Source organism: Saccoglossus kowalevskii, chromosome 1 (genome assembly GCF_978046115.1).
Source record: "Saccoglossus kowalevskii chromosome 1, keSacKowa6.1, whole genome shotgun sequence".
NCBI classification, from domain to species: Eukaryota; Metazoa; Hemichordata; class Enteropneusta; family Harrimaniidae; genus Saccoglossus; species Saccoglossus kowalevskii.
Window position 1 is genome coordinate 43,476,841 of NC_140641.1, and position 11,340 is coordinate 43,488,180.

The following is an 11,340-nucleotide window of genomic DNA, read 5'->3' on the forward strand; positions in this document are numbered from 1 at the left end:
CTTTTTATATGTTTTTCAATGCACGACCTCCCTCTTTCACGAGGTCCCTCGGTAAGTCGCGGCCCTCGATAAGTCGCGGTTTTTGCTTGGATCCCAACACCCGCGACTTAGCGAGGGGCCACTGTATTATAAACTTCAATAATGTGGATCACATTGTTAATGTACATCTTGCAGATAAATATTAGTTGCCAAGCTTCTTGTTCGAAAGACTAATTAATTCCTGCTCGGACATGGTCTGAAATTGGGGACTTTGACATGCTTTGTCTGATTATATTCAAATTTTAAATATTCATTGTACATCATGTCATAAATATACAAATATATTGGTTTGGCAAACCGACTCAAAATGACTGACCAGTGGCCATTTTGTTTTAATTATTGCTGTTCCAGAGCAATATCTCTCAATATAGACATGCACTTGTACTTTATTACTATAAACAAAATTATATAACTTAGATTTGATAACTGGGACTGCCATGCATGGCTTGTTAATTTTAAATATGAATTCAATACTCTCAGCACTTTATTTGAAACCGAGAGGGAAATGTTGTGCAATATCTTTTTTGCATATGCGCAACAGAAACAGATTATTTTTTTAGGCGTAATGATCACTGGAATAATGGATTAGAAATAGCCATTGCTACATTATTTCACAATTTTAACTGAATTTCACAAAATAGTATTGTGAAACTTGAAGACAGAGGTAAGCCAAGTCGTGCAGTTGGGAAGACACAAGAATGTCGGTCCATTAATTGAAATTTTGGAAAACTCTGGAAATAAAAGTTGGTCCATTAAGACAGGCAAGATAAGTGATGCAGTGGGAAAAAAAAAAAAAACTGCAGAAAGCCAGTACTATAATATTGTGATGTTATTGAAACAGGTAAGCAAAGTGATGCAGTGAGAAAGCGCTGAAAAAAAACTGGAAATGAACAGAATGATGTGTGGCCATAAATGAAGACCATTTAAAAAAATTGTCTTGTTGGGTAAAAAAAAACACTATTATTACCTTGCCCGTACCATCAAAGATGGAAGGGAAAGGTATATTACCGATAAGGCCAGACTTTTTATTCCTTGTTTCTCAAGTTTTTACAAGGCAATTTTTTTGAGGAGGGCGAAAAAAAAAATTTCTTTTTTTCCCCCCAATTAGATTTATGCGATTCTCAAAGAATTGTAAGTGAGATCAGAGAGAAGAAATGAAATAAAATTTTATTCCATTCCATGTATAACATTGTTTCTCATCTGCGTGAGACTTCGGTACTTTGTTCATGATACTCCCACGAAAATGCAACTTGGGTTTGTTATGCGGTGGGCGGGAAAAAAATGAAGATAAAAATAGGATTTTTTTATCAATTTATTGCACTTACAAGTCGGCGGGCGCGAGAAATAACACCGAAATAAAATTTTATTTTTATTTCATTTTCAGCTTCTGTTCATTCGGTGGGTTCGCGAAACAAGGGATAATAAAAGTCTGGCCTAAGGGAAAAAATGTTGTCCAACGTTGTTGTCTGCGTTGTTGTTAATAATTGTTATTGTGTGCACAATAACTTTACTAATTCTATTCCAAACTTCATCAAACTTTGTCACCTTATTCATCAGTATAAAGTCTTCCCTTAGTTTGAACAACATGTCCTGTATGAAAATATCATGCAAAAATTGAGAAAATATTTTGACTGTTTCTACTTGACTGATCACTGGTGATACACATCAAAGGTCACTGATCTCAGTGGAAATATGCATTGTTGTATGTGTTCAATGAAGCAAATCATTTATCTTGTAATAAAATCCTTGGTAGTGTATCTCCCAAATCCTCTCGTGGAGAGATTTTTTGCACAGTCTGATACACATTTGCAAACCAACCAATAAAATCTTTACAGAAAACAAGATGTCAGAAAATCAATATAAGCACTCCTGTGAACTGGGTGTCTAACTTTGATCAAGATCTGAAGCTAATAGAAAATCTGTTTAGTTCATAGTTATCAAATCAAAAACAGTACATAAAAAATACATAAAAAGCAAAACATTGCATCTACATTTTGAAAAGAAAATTGTACTAAAATATATGTATTCTGTATTTGACAAACAGTTCATTCGACAAATGAAAATTCACAGGAATTTTTTTCAGCTATTAGAACAGAATGATATAGCTTTATAATACTAATTTAAAAACGTATTGAAAAACAAAAATGGCAGTGTTTGAAGATGTAGATTCTCAGGAGGCAACAGTACTGTTTACTAGCACAACTTTTAAGACATGGGATAAAAATTCTGCCTTTCCATACCCGGATCTTAGTCGTACATGTACAGTTGCTGTTCAAACTTAGTACATACAATGAATATAATGGGACCATGTTTTTGACTCCCATGTGCGAAGCACATAATGGGAGTCTTTGCAGTTCCACTGATATCTAAAGAACCACTCATTGGATTTTGATGAAACTTTGTACATACATGCTCTGAACTAATGCTAGGTTTTGATTAGTTTTTGGTAATAATCCATGGATACTAATTACCTAATTTGCATAATGATTAGTCAATTTTCGGTTTTTCCACTGATATCTCAAGTACTAATCATCACGTTTCAATGAAACTTGGTACATAGATGTCATATGACACTGCACAGACCTGATAGTTTTTATGGTAATATCAGTACATATTAATTACCTAATTTGCATAATTAATTAATTTTCAGCATTTGATATAAGTACTAATCATCACGTTTCAATGAAACTTGGTACATAGATGTCATATGACACTGCACAGACCTGATAGTTTTTATGGTAATATCAGTACATATTAATTACCTAATTTGCATAATTAATTAATTTTCAGCATTTGATACAAGTAGTGACCATTACATTTCAATGAAACTTGGTACTTACATACTCAAGGACTATGCAGAGATTGATTGTTTCCGATAAATATTTGTGCATATTAATCACCTAATTTACATAATTAGTTAATTTTCAGCTTTTCCAAGGGTATCTCAAGTACTAATTATCGCATTTCAATGAAACTTGGTACATAGATCCTTTAGGATTATGCAGAGACCTGATTAGTTTTAGGGTAAATAATTGTGCATGTTAATTAACTAATTTGCATAATTAATTTTCAGCTTTTCTGCTGATATCTAAAGTACTAATCATCACATTTCAATGAATCTAGAATTATGCAGACCCAATTAGTTTCCGGTAAATATTTGTGCATATTAATCACCTAATTTGCATAATTAACCAACTTTCACACTGATATCTCAGGTACTAAACATCATATATCAATGAATGTACATGGATGCTGTAGGACAATAGACAGACCTGGATAATTGTGGGTTAAAATCTGTACATATTAATTAATCAGCTTTCACACTGATATCTAAAGTACTAATTATTCCATTTCAATGAAACTTAGTACAAAGATGCTCTAGGACAATGTACAAACCTAATTAGTTTGGGGTAAAAATCTGTTCATATTAATTCCCTAATAAGCATAATAATTCATAATTTTTTGGTTCTAATCACATTTCAATTAAACTTGGAAACATAGATTTTCTGTTACATTGTGCGGACCTCATTAGTTTTACACTCAAATCTGTTCATATTAATTTTCTGATTTGCATAATTAGTTTTCAGCTAAGTAATTTTGAATTATATTTAATGTGTCTCCAATACTCTCAGCACATGGGAGTTCTTTCTAAGCTTTCTTTGATTTATATTGGATGAAAAATTGCTGAATGACAAATGTTGTATTCGAATCTGCAGCATTGACTGATTCGGATAAAACTTTCCATTTGTTTGAAGTTCTCATTCAAAATGGCTTGTACATTTCAGTGTTTACTATTGAACAACAGGAACTTGTGTCATGTGATGACTTGTTTTTCAGATCAAATTTAATATGACATACTGGTTGTCATTTTGTTTTAATGATTGCTGTTAAAGAGTCGTATCTGACATGCCATGATTGTTCTTGTTCAAACTTCATACATTTCCTAAAACTTAATAATTCACATGTAATGCAATTACTTGTTTAAACTTAGTTGTAATTTAGTTAAAAAAAAATTGAATTATAATTTGACTTAATTTAAGTAAATTGGGTTCACTGTATTCCATGGTATGTATGCGGGTCATTGGATGTCAATGAAACTGATTAGTTTTTGGTTGAAGTTCATTGTTATGATTTGATTTGCATAGCACCTGATTTTTAGCTTTTCCTCTGAAAGCCACTTAAAGGGGAACCGATACTATAAATAGGGGAAGATGGCCACCGCAATTAGTATGCTAATACGAACCAAGCCCCGCTCACATCTTGGCGGGAGCTCCGGGAAATGTGCCATTTACGATGTTTGGGATCAAGCTGTGATTCCAAATACATATCTACGGGGACATGAATATGTGTGCTAGCGACTACACTCATCTGGTTGAGCTTTTGATGTATAAATGTTGTTTTCGATCGAAACGTGCCGCGACAAGTAAACAGGAGTTTAAAATGGCGGCTAATGAATGCAAAATGCCTGTCAATCACAGTTTGAGTAAGTAAGCGAGCATAATAAACATTCATTTACTTAGTGGACAGAGGCGTTAATTACCCATGAGCACGTGGTGCAATCCATAGGATTGAGAGGTTTCCCTTTAACTGTTTTGAATGGATTTTGGTACACAGACGGTCTGGGATAATCCACTTGTTTATTATGTCTATTACATATGTATGTGATCTTCAGCCATTCCACTTGTATCTCAAGAGGCACTATCAAGATTTAAATGAAAATTGATACTGTAATAATCCCCAAACTTGGTTGGTTTGTGGTTGAAATCGGATTAAATATTTACCGTGTTTGCATAATACTTATATTTTTAAAAATTAATTTTTGCTGAAAAGACTTTGAGTGTTTTGTATGGAATTTATTTTCACTGGTTTCTGACTAGTTGAATGTAAAATGTAGGAAAAAAGGTAAATTCGCTGGTTATAATTTTTACTGAATCATTTCAGTATACAGTAGTACTGAAATACCTGGGCAAATGCTTCCCATGGTATTTTTCAGTACACATTGTGTTGGGTTCTGAACTACCTGTTTTTAAAAAAAATGTATTTCAGGTCAAGGTCATTTCAGTGTATATATGTTTGCTGGTATTAGACAACTATGTTGAAGTTCAGGTCAACGGGGGACCCCCCCCCAATCTTCAGGGTTTGGTCAATGTAGAGAGGCTGTGCTGTGTTGGGGGGGGGGGGGGCATTAATGTCATGGTATTCCATGGTAGCGACCTTGCAGCCAAAAGTGCTTCACTGTGAGTTATTAAATTTTCTGTGAATCAGATTTTTTAAATTTTGCATCTCAAAGTGTGTAATTCTATATAGTCATGGCTTTGTTTACCATGGCAACACCATGTTACTAGGCAAGTAATCATGATATTTCCTATACTTATATCCTGCCCCCAATACTCAAGGTACACAGGAAGTCCTTTCTATGCTTTCTTGGATTATAGTATCCTCGAATCCAGCCATTCAAAATGTCCTTCTCAGTCCATTCAAAAATAGCCTGGTGAATCGCTTCGCAAATACACACAAACATTAACCTTACCTTAATGAAAAGATAAATGGACAGATTCAGGTTTATCTGTGTAATTCACTGCTTTTCTTCCAATTTTAGGTCTTTATGAGCATTGGAGGTGTGTATTTATTATGAGATGATGAATAATACACTCATTAATATGCTAAATAGGTCAATATATTGGATACATGTGGGTTTGATGTATGAGGTAAGTATACCAGTCAACATGCTATGGTGCCTGAGGTAGAAGATGCGTGTTACTGAGTTCATTGTTTTAATGCACCATTGTAGTATTCTCACTCAATATTGAATAACTTTATAAGGTTTTTATATCACATTGTTAGTTTGAATCTATTAATCTGCATATTTTGCAATTTATTCATGAAATACATTGTGTATATTGCATATCTTGCCAAAATTGCAACCTTTAGTTGAACTTCAGATCTGTCTGTGTATATCAGCTAATTTACATCACGACAACCAAGTCATTGTTATTATTGGGATGGGTGAAATTCAGCTAATTTACATCATGACAACCAAGTCATTGTTATTATTGGGATGGGTGAAATTCAGGTAATTTACATCATGACAACCAAGTCATTGTTATTATTGGGATGGGTGAAATTCAGCTAATTTACATCATGACAACCAAGTCATTGTTATTATTGGGATGGGTGAAATTCAGCTAATTTACATCATGACAACCAAGTCATTGTTATTATTGGGATGGGTGAAATTCAGCTAATTTACATCATGACAACCAAGTCATTGTTATTATTGGGATGGGTGAAATTCGGCTAATTTACATCATGACAACCAAGTCATTGTTATTATTGGGATGGGTGAAATTCAGCTAATTTACATCATGACAACCAAGTCATTGTTATTATTGGGATTGGTGAAATTCAGCTAATTTACATCATGACAACCAAGTCATTGTTATTATTGGGATGGATGAAATTCAGGTAATTTACATCATGACAACCAAGTCATTGTTATTATTGGGATGGGTGACATTCAGGTAATTTACATCATGACAACCAAGTCATTGTTATTATTGGGATGGGTGAAATTCAGGTAATTTACATCATGACAACCAAGTCATTGTTATTATTGGGATGGGTGACATTCAGCTAATTTACATCATGACAACCAAGTCATTGTTATTATTGGGATGGGTGAAATTCAGCTAATTTACATCATGACAACCAAGTCATTGTTATTATTGGGATGGGTGAAATTCAGCTAATTTACATCATGACAACCAAGTCATTGTTATTATTGGGATGGGTGAAATTCAGCTAATTTACATCATGACAACCAAGTCATTGTTAGTCCCCGTTCGGACGCAGTCCGAAAACGGGGACTTATGTTTTGCCCTGTGTGCGTCCGTGCGTCCGTGCGTCCGTGCGTCCGTGATCACCTGTATCTTGAACATGCATGGACCGATTAAGTTCAAACTTCACTCATACATCACACCTTATATGGGACATATGCACATGCATTTTTTTCATGATCCGATTAACGATAGCCGAATAGCGGCCATTTTAAGGCCGAAAATGCATCAAAATCGCACATTTTCACCATTCCGGACCCGGATCTCAGTTATGCATGGACGGATTTTGTTCAAATTTGGTACATACATTAAACATAATAGGACCTTGATGCACGTCATTTTTTTTTTGGATCGGGTTCGAAATGGCCGACTGGCAGCCATTTTGTTTTAAAGAATTCAGTTCTGGATCCGTATCCGAGACATGTCTGGATTGATCAAGTTCAAACTTCACACACACAAGGTACATCATGTCACAAATATGTATGTGCATTTGTTTCATGATCTCATTAACGATAGCCGAATAGCGGCCATTTTAAGGCCGAAAATGCATCAAAATCGCACATTTTCACCATTCCGGACCCGGATCTCAGTTATGCATGGACGGATTTTGTTCAAATTTGGTACATACATTAAACATAATAGGACCTTGATGCACGTCATTTTTTTTTTTGGATCGGGTTCGAAATGGCCGACTGGCGGCCATTTTGTTTTACAGAATTCAGTTCTGGATCCGTATCTGAGACATGCTTGGATTGATCAAGTTCAAACTTCACACACACAAGGTACATCATGTCACAAATATGTATGTGCATTTGTTTCATGATCTCATTAACGATAGCCAAATGGCGGTCGCTTTAAGGCCGAAAATGCATTGAAATCGCACATTTTCACCATTCCGGACCCGGATCTCAGTTATGCATGGACGGATTTCATTCAAATTTGGTACATACATTAAACATAATAGGACCTTGATGCACGTCATTTTTTTTCGGATCAAGTTCAAAATAGCCGACTGGCGGCCATTTTGTTTTAAAGAATTCAGTTCTGGATCCGTATCCGAGACATGTCTGGATTGATCAAGTTCAAACTTCACACACACAAGGTACATCATGTCACAAATATGTATGTGCATTTGTTTCATGATCTCATTAACGATAGCCAAATGGGGGCCGCTTTAAGGCCGAAAATGCATTGAAATCGCACATTTTCACCATTCCGGACCCGTATCTCAGTTATGCATGGATGGATTTTGTTCAAATTTGGTACATACATTAAACATAATAGGACCTTGATGCACGTCTTTTTTTTTTTTCGGATCAAATTCGAAATGGCCGACTGGCGGCCATTTTGTTAAAGAATTCAGTTCTGGATCCGTATCCAAGACATGTCTGGATTGATCAAGTTCAAACTTCACACACACATGGTACATCATGTCACAAATAGATATGTGCATTTGTTTCATGATCTGCTTAACAATAGCGGAATGATGGCCATTTTAAGGCTGAAAATGCATCAAAATCACATATTTTCACAATTCCAGAACCGGATCTCAGTCATGCATGGATGGATTTTGTTCAGATTTAGCACAATGTGTTGTACATATGCAGGTGCATTTCGGTCATGATCTGCTTTGAATGTATATGTCACTCAAATATGAACGGAACGGGGACGTGTCATTGACAATGACTTGTTATTATTGGGATGGGTGAAATTCAGCTAATTTACATCATGACAACCAAGTCATTGTTATTATTGGGATGGGTGAAATTCAGCTAATTTACATCATGACAACCAAGTCATTGTTAGTCCCCGTTTGGACGGAGTCCGAAAAAGGGGACATATGTTTTGCCCTGTGTGCGTCCGTCCGTCCGTGCGTCCGTGATCACCTGTATCTCGAACATGCATGGACCGATTATGTTCAAACTTCACTTATACATCACACATTATATGGGACATATGCACATGCATTTTTAGCTCCGCTGTCGACTTTGTCGAGCGGAGCTTATCATATGAGTGATTGTCCGTCGTCGTTCGTCCGTCGTCGTCCGTGTCAATGTTTTACTTTTTCGACTTCTTCTTGAAAACTACAAGCCTGAATGCTTTGATACTTGGTGTATATGTACCTTGGGTAGACCTCTCTCAGATTTGTTCATTTCATGATGATATCTTCAATTCTCTAATTTTGGTGAATATTTTTGTCATTTTTTGTAAAAAGTTATATTTTCGACTTCTTGTTGAAAACCGCAAGTGCAATTGCTTTGATATTACATATATAGGTACTACATGTGGACCTCTCTCAGATTTGTTCATTTTGTAATGATATCTTTAATTCTATAATTTTGGTGAATATTTTTGTCATTTTTGGTAAAAAGTGATATTTTCGACTTCTTGTTGAAAACCGCAAGTCCAATTGCTTTGATATTACATATATAGGTACTACATGTCGACCTCTCTCAGATTTGTTCATTTTGTAATGATATCTTCAATTCTCTAATTTTGGTGAATATTTTTGTAATTTTTGGTAAAAAGTGATATTTTCGACTTCTTGTTGAAAACCGCAAGTCCAATTGCTTTGATATTACATATATAGGTACTACATGTGGACCTCTCTCAGATTTGTTCATTTTATAATGATATCTTTAATTCTCTAATTTTGGTGAATATTTTTGTAATTTTTGGTAAAAAGTGATATTTTCGACTTCTTGTTGAAAACCGCAAGTCCAATTGCTTTGATATATTATACATATAGGTAACTACATGTGGACCTCTCTCAGATTTGTTCATTTTCTAATGATATCTTCTGTTCTTTAATTGCCATGTGCATTGCTAACAGCGGAGCTATCTCAGCCGACAGGCTGGTTGTTTTCATGATCCGATTAACGATAGCCGAATAGCGGCCATTTTAAGGCCGAAAATGCATCAAAATCGCACATTTTCACCATTCCGGACCCGGATCTCAGTTATGCATGGACGGATTTTGTTCAAATTTGGTACATACATTAAACATAATAGGACCTTGATGCACGTCATTTTTTTTTCCGGATCAAGTTCGAAATGGCCGACTGGCGGCCATTTTGTTTTAAAGAATTCAGTTCTGGATCCGTATCTGAGACATGCTTGGATTGATCAAGTTCAAACTTCACACACACAAGGTACATCATGTCACAAATATGTATGTGCATTTGTTTCATGATCTCATTAACGATAGCCGAATAGCGGCCATTTTAAGGCCGAAAATGCATCAAAATCGCACATTTTCACCATTCCGGACCCGGATCTCAGTTATGCATGGACGGATTTTGTTCAAATTTGGTACATACATTAAACATAATAGGACCTTGATGCACGTCATTTTTTTTTTTGGATCGGGTTCGAAATGGCCGACTGGCGGCCATTTTGTTTTACAGAATTCAGTTCTGGATCCGTATCTGAGACATGCTTGGATTGATCAAGTTCAAACTTCACACACACAAGGTACATCATGTCACAAATATGTATGTGCATTTGTTTCATGATCTCATTAACGATAGCCAAATGGCGGTCGCTTTAAGGCCGAAAATGCATTGAAATCGCACATTTTCACCATTCCGGACCCGGATCTCAGTTATGCATGGACGGATTTCATTCAAATTTGGTACATACATTAAACATAATAGGACCTTGATGCACGTCATTTTTTTTCGGATCAAGTTCAAAATAGCCGACTGGCGGCCATTTTGTTTTAAAGAATTCAGTTCTGGATCCGTATCCGAGACATGTCTGGATTGATCAAGTTCAAACTTCACACACACAAGGTACATCATGTCACAAATATGTATGTGCATTTGTTTCATGATCTCATTAACGATAGCCAAATGGGGGCCGCTTTAAGGCCGAAAATGCATTGAAATCGCACATTTTCACCATTCCGGACCCGTATCTCAGTTATGCATGGATGGATTTTGTTCAAATTTGGTACATACATTAAACATAATAGGACCTTGATGCACGTCTTTTTTTTTTTTCGGATCAAATTCGAAATGGCCGACTGGCGGCCATTTTGTTAAAGAATTCAGTTCTGGATCCGTATCCAAGACATGTCTGGATTGATCAAGTTCAAACTTCACACACACATGGTACATCATGTCACAAATAGATATGTGCATTTGTTTCATGATCTGCTTAACAATAGCGGAATGATGGCCATTTTAAGGCTGAAAATGCATCAAAATCACATATTTTCACAATTCCAGAACCGGATCTCAGTCATGCATGGATGGATTTTGTTCAGATTTAGCACAATGTGTTGTACATATGCAGGTGCATTTCGGTCATGATCTGCTTTGAATGTATATGTCACTCAAATATGAACGGAACGGGGACGTGTCATTGACAATGACTTGTTATTATTGGGATGGGTGAAATTCAGCTAATTTACATCATGACAACCAAGTCATTGTTATTATTGGGATGGGTGAAATTCAGC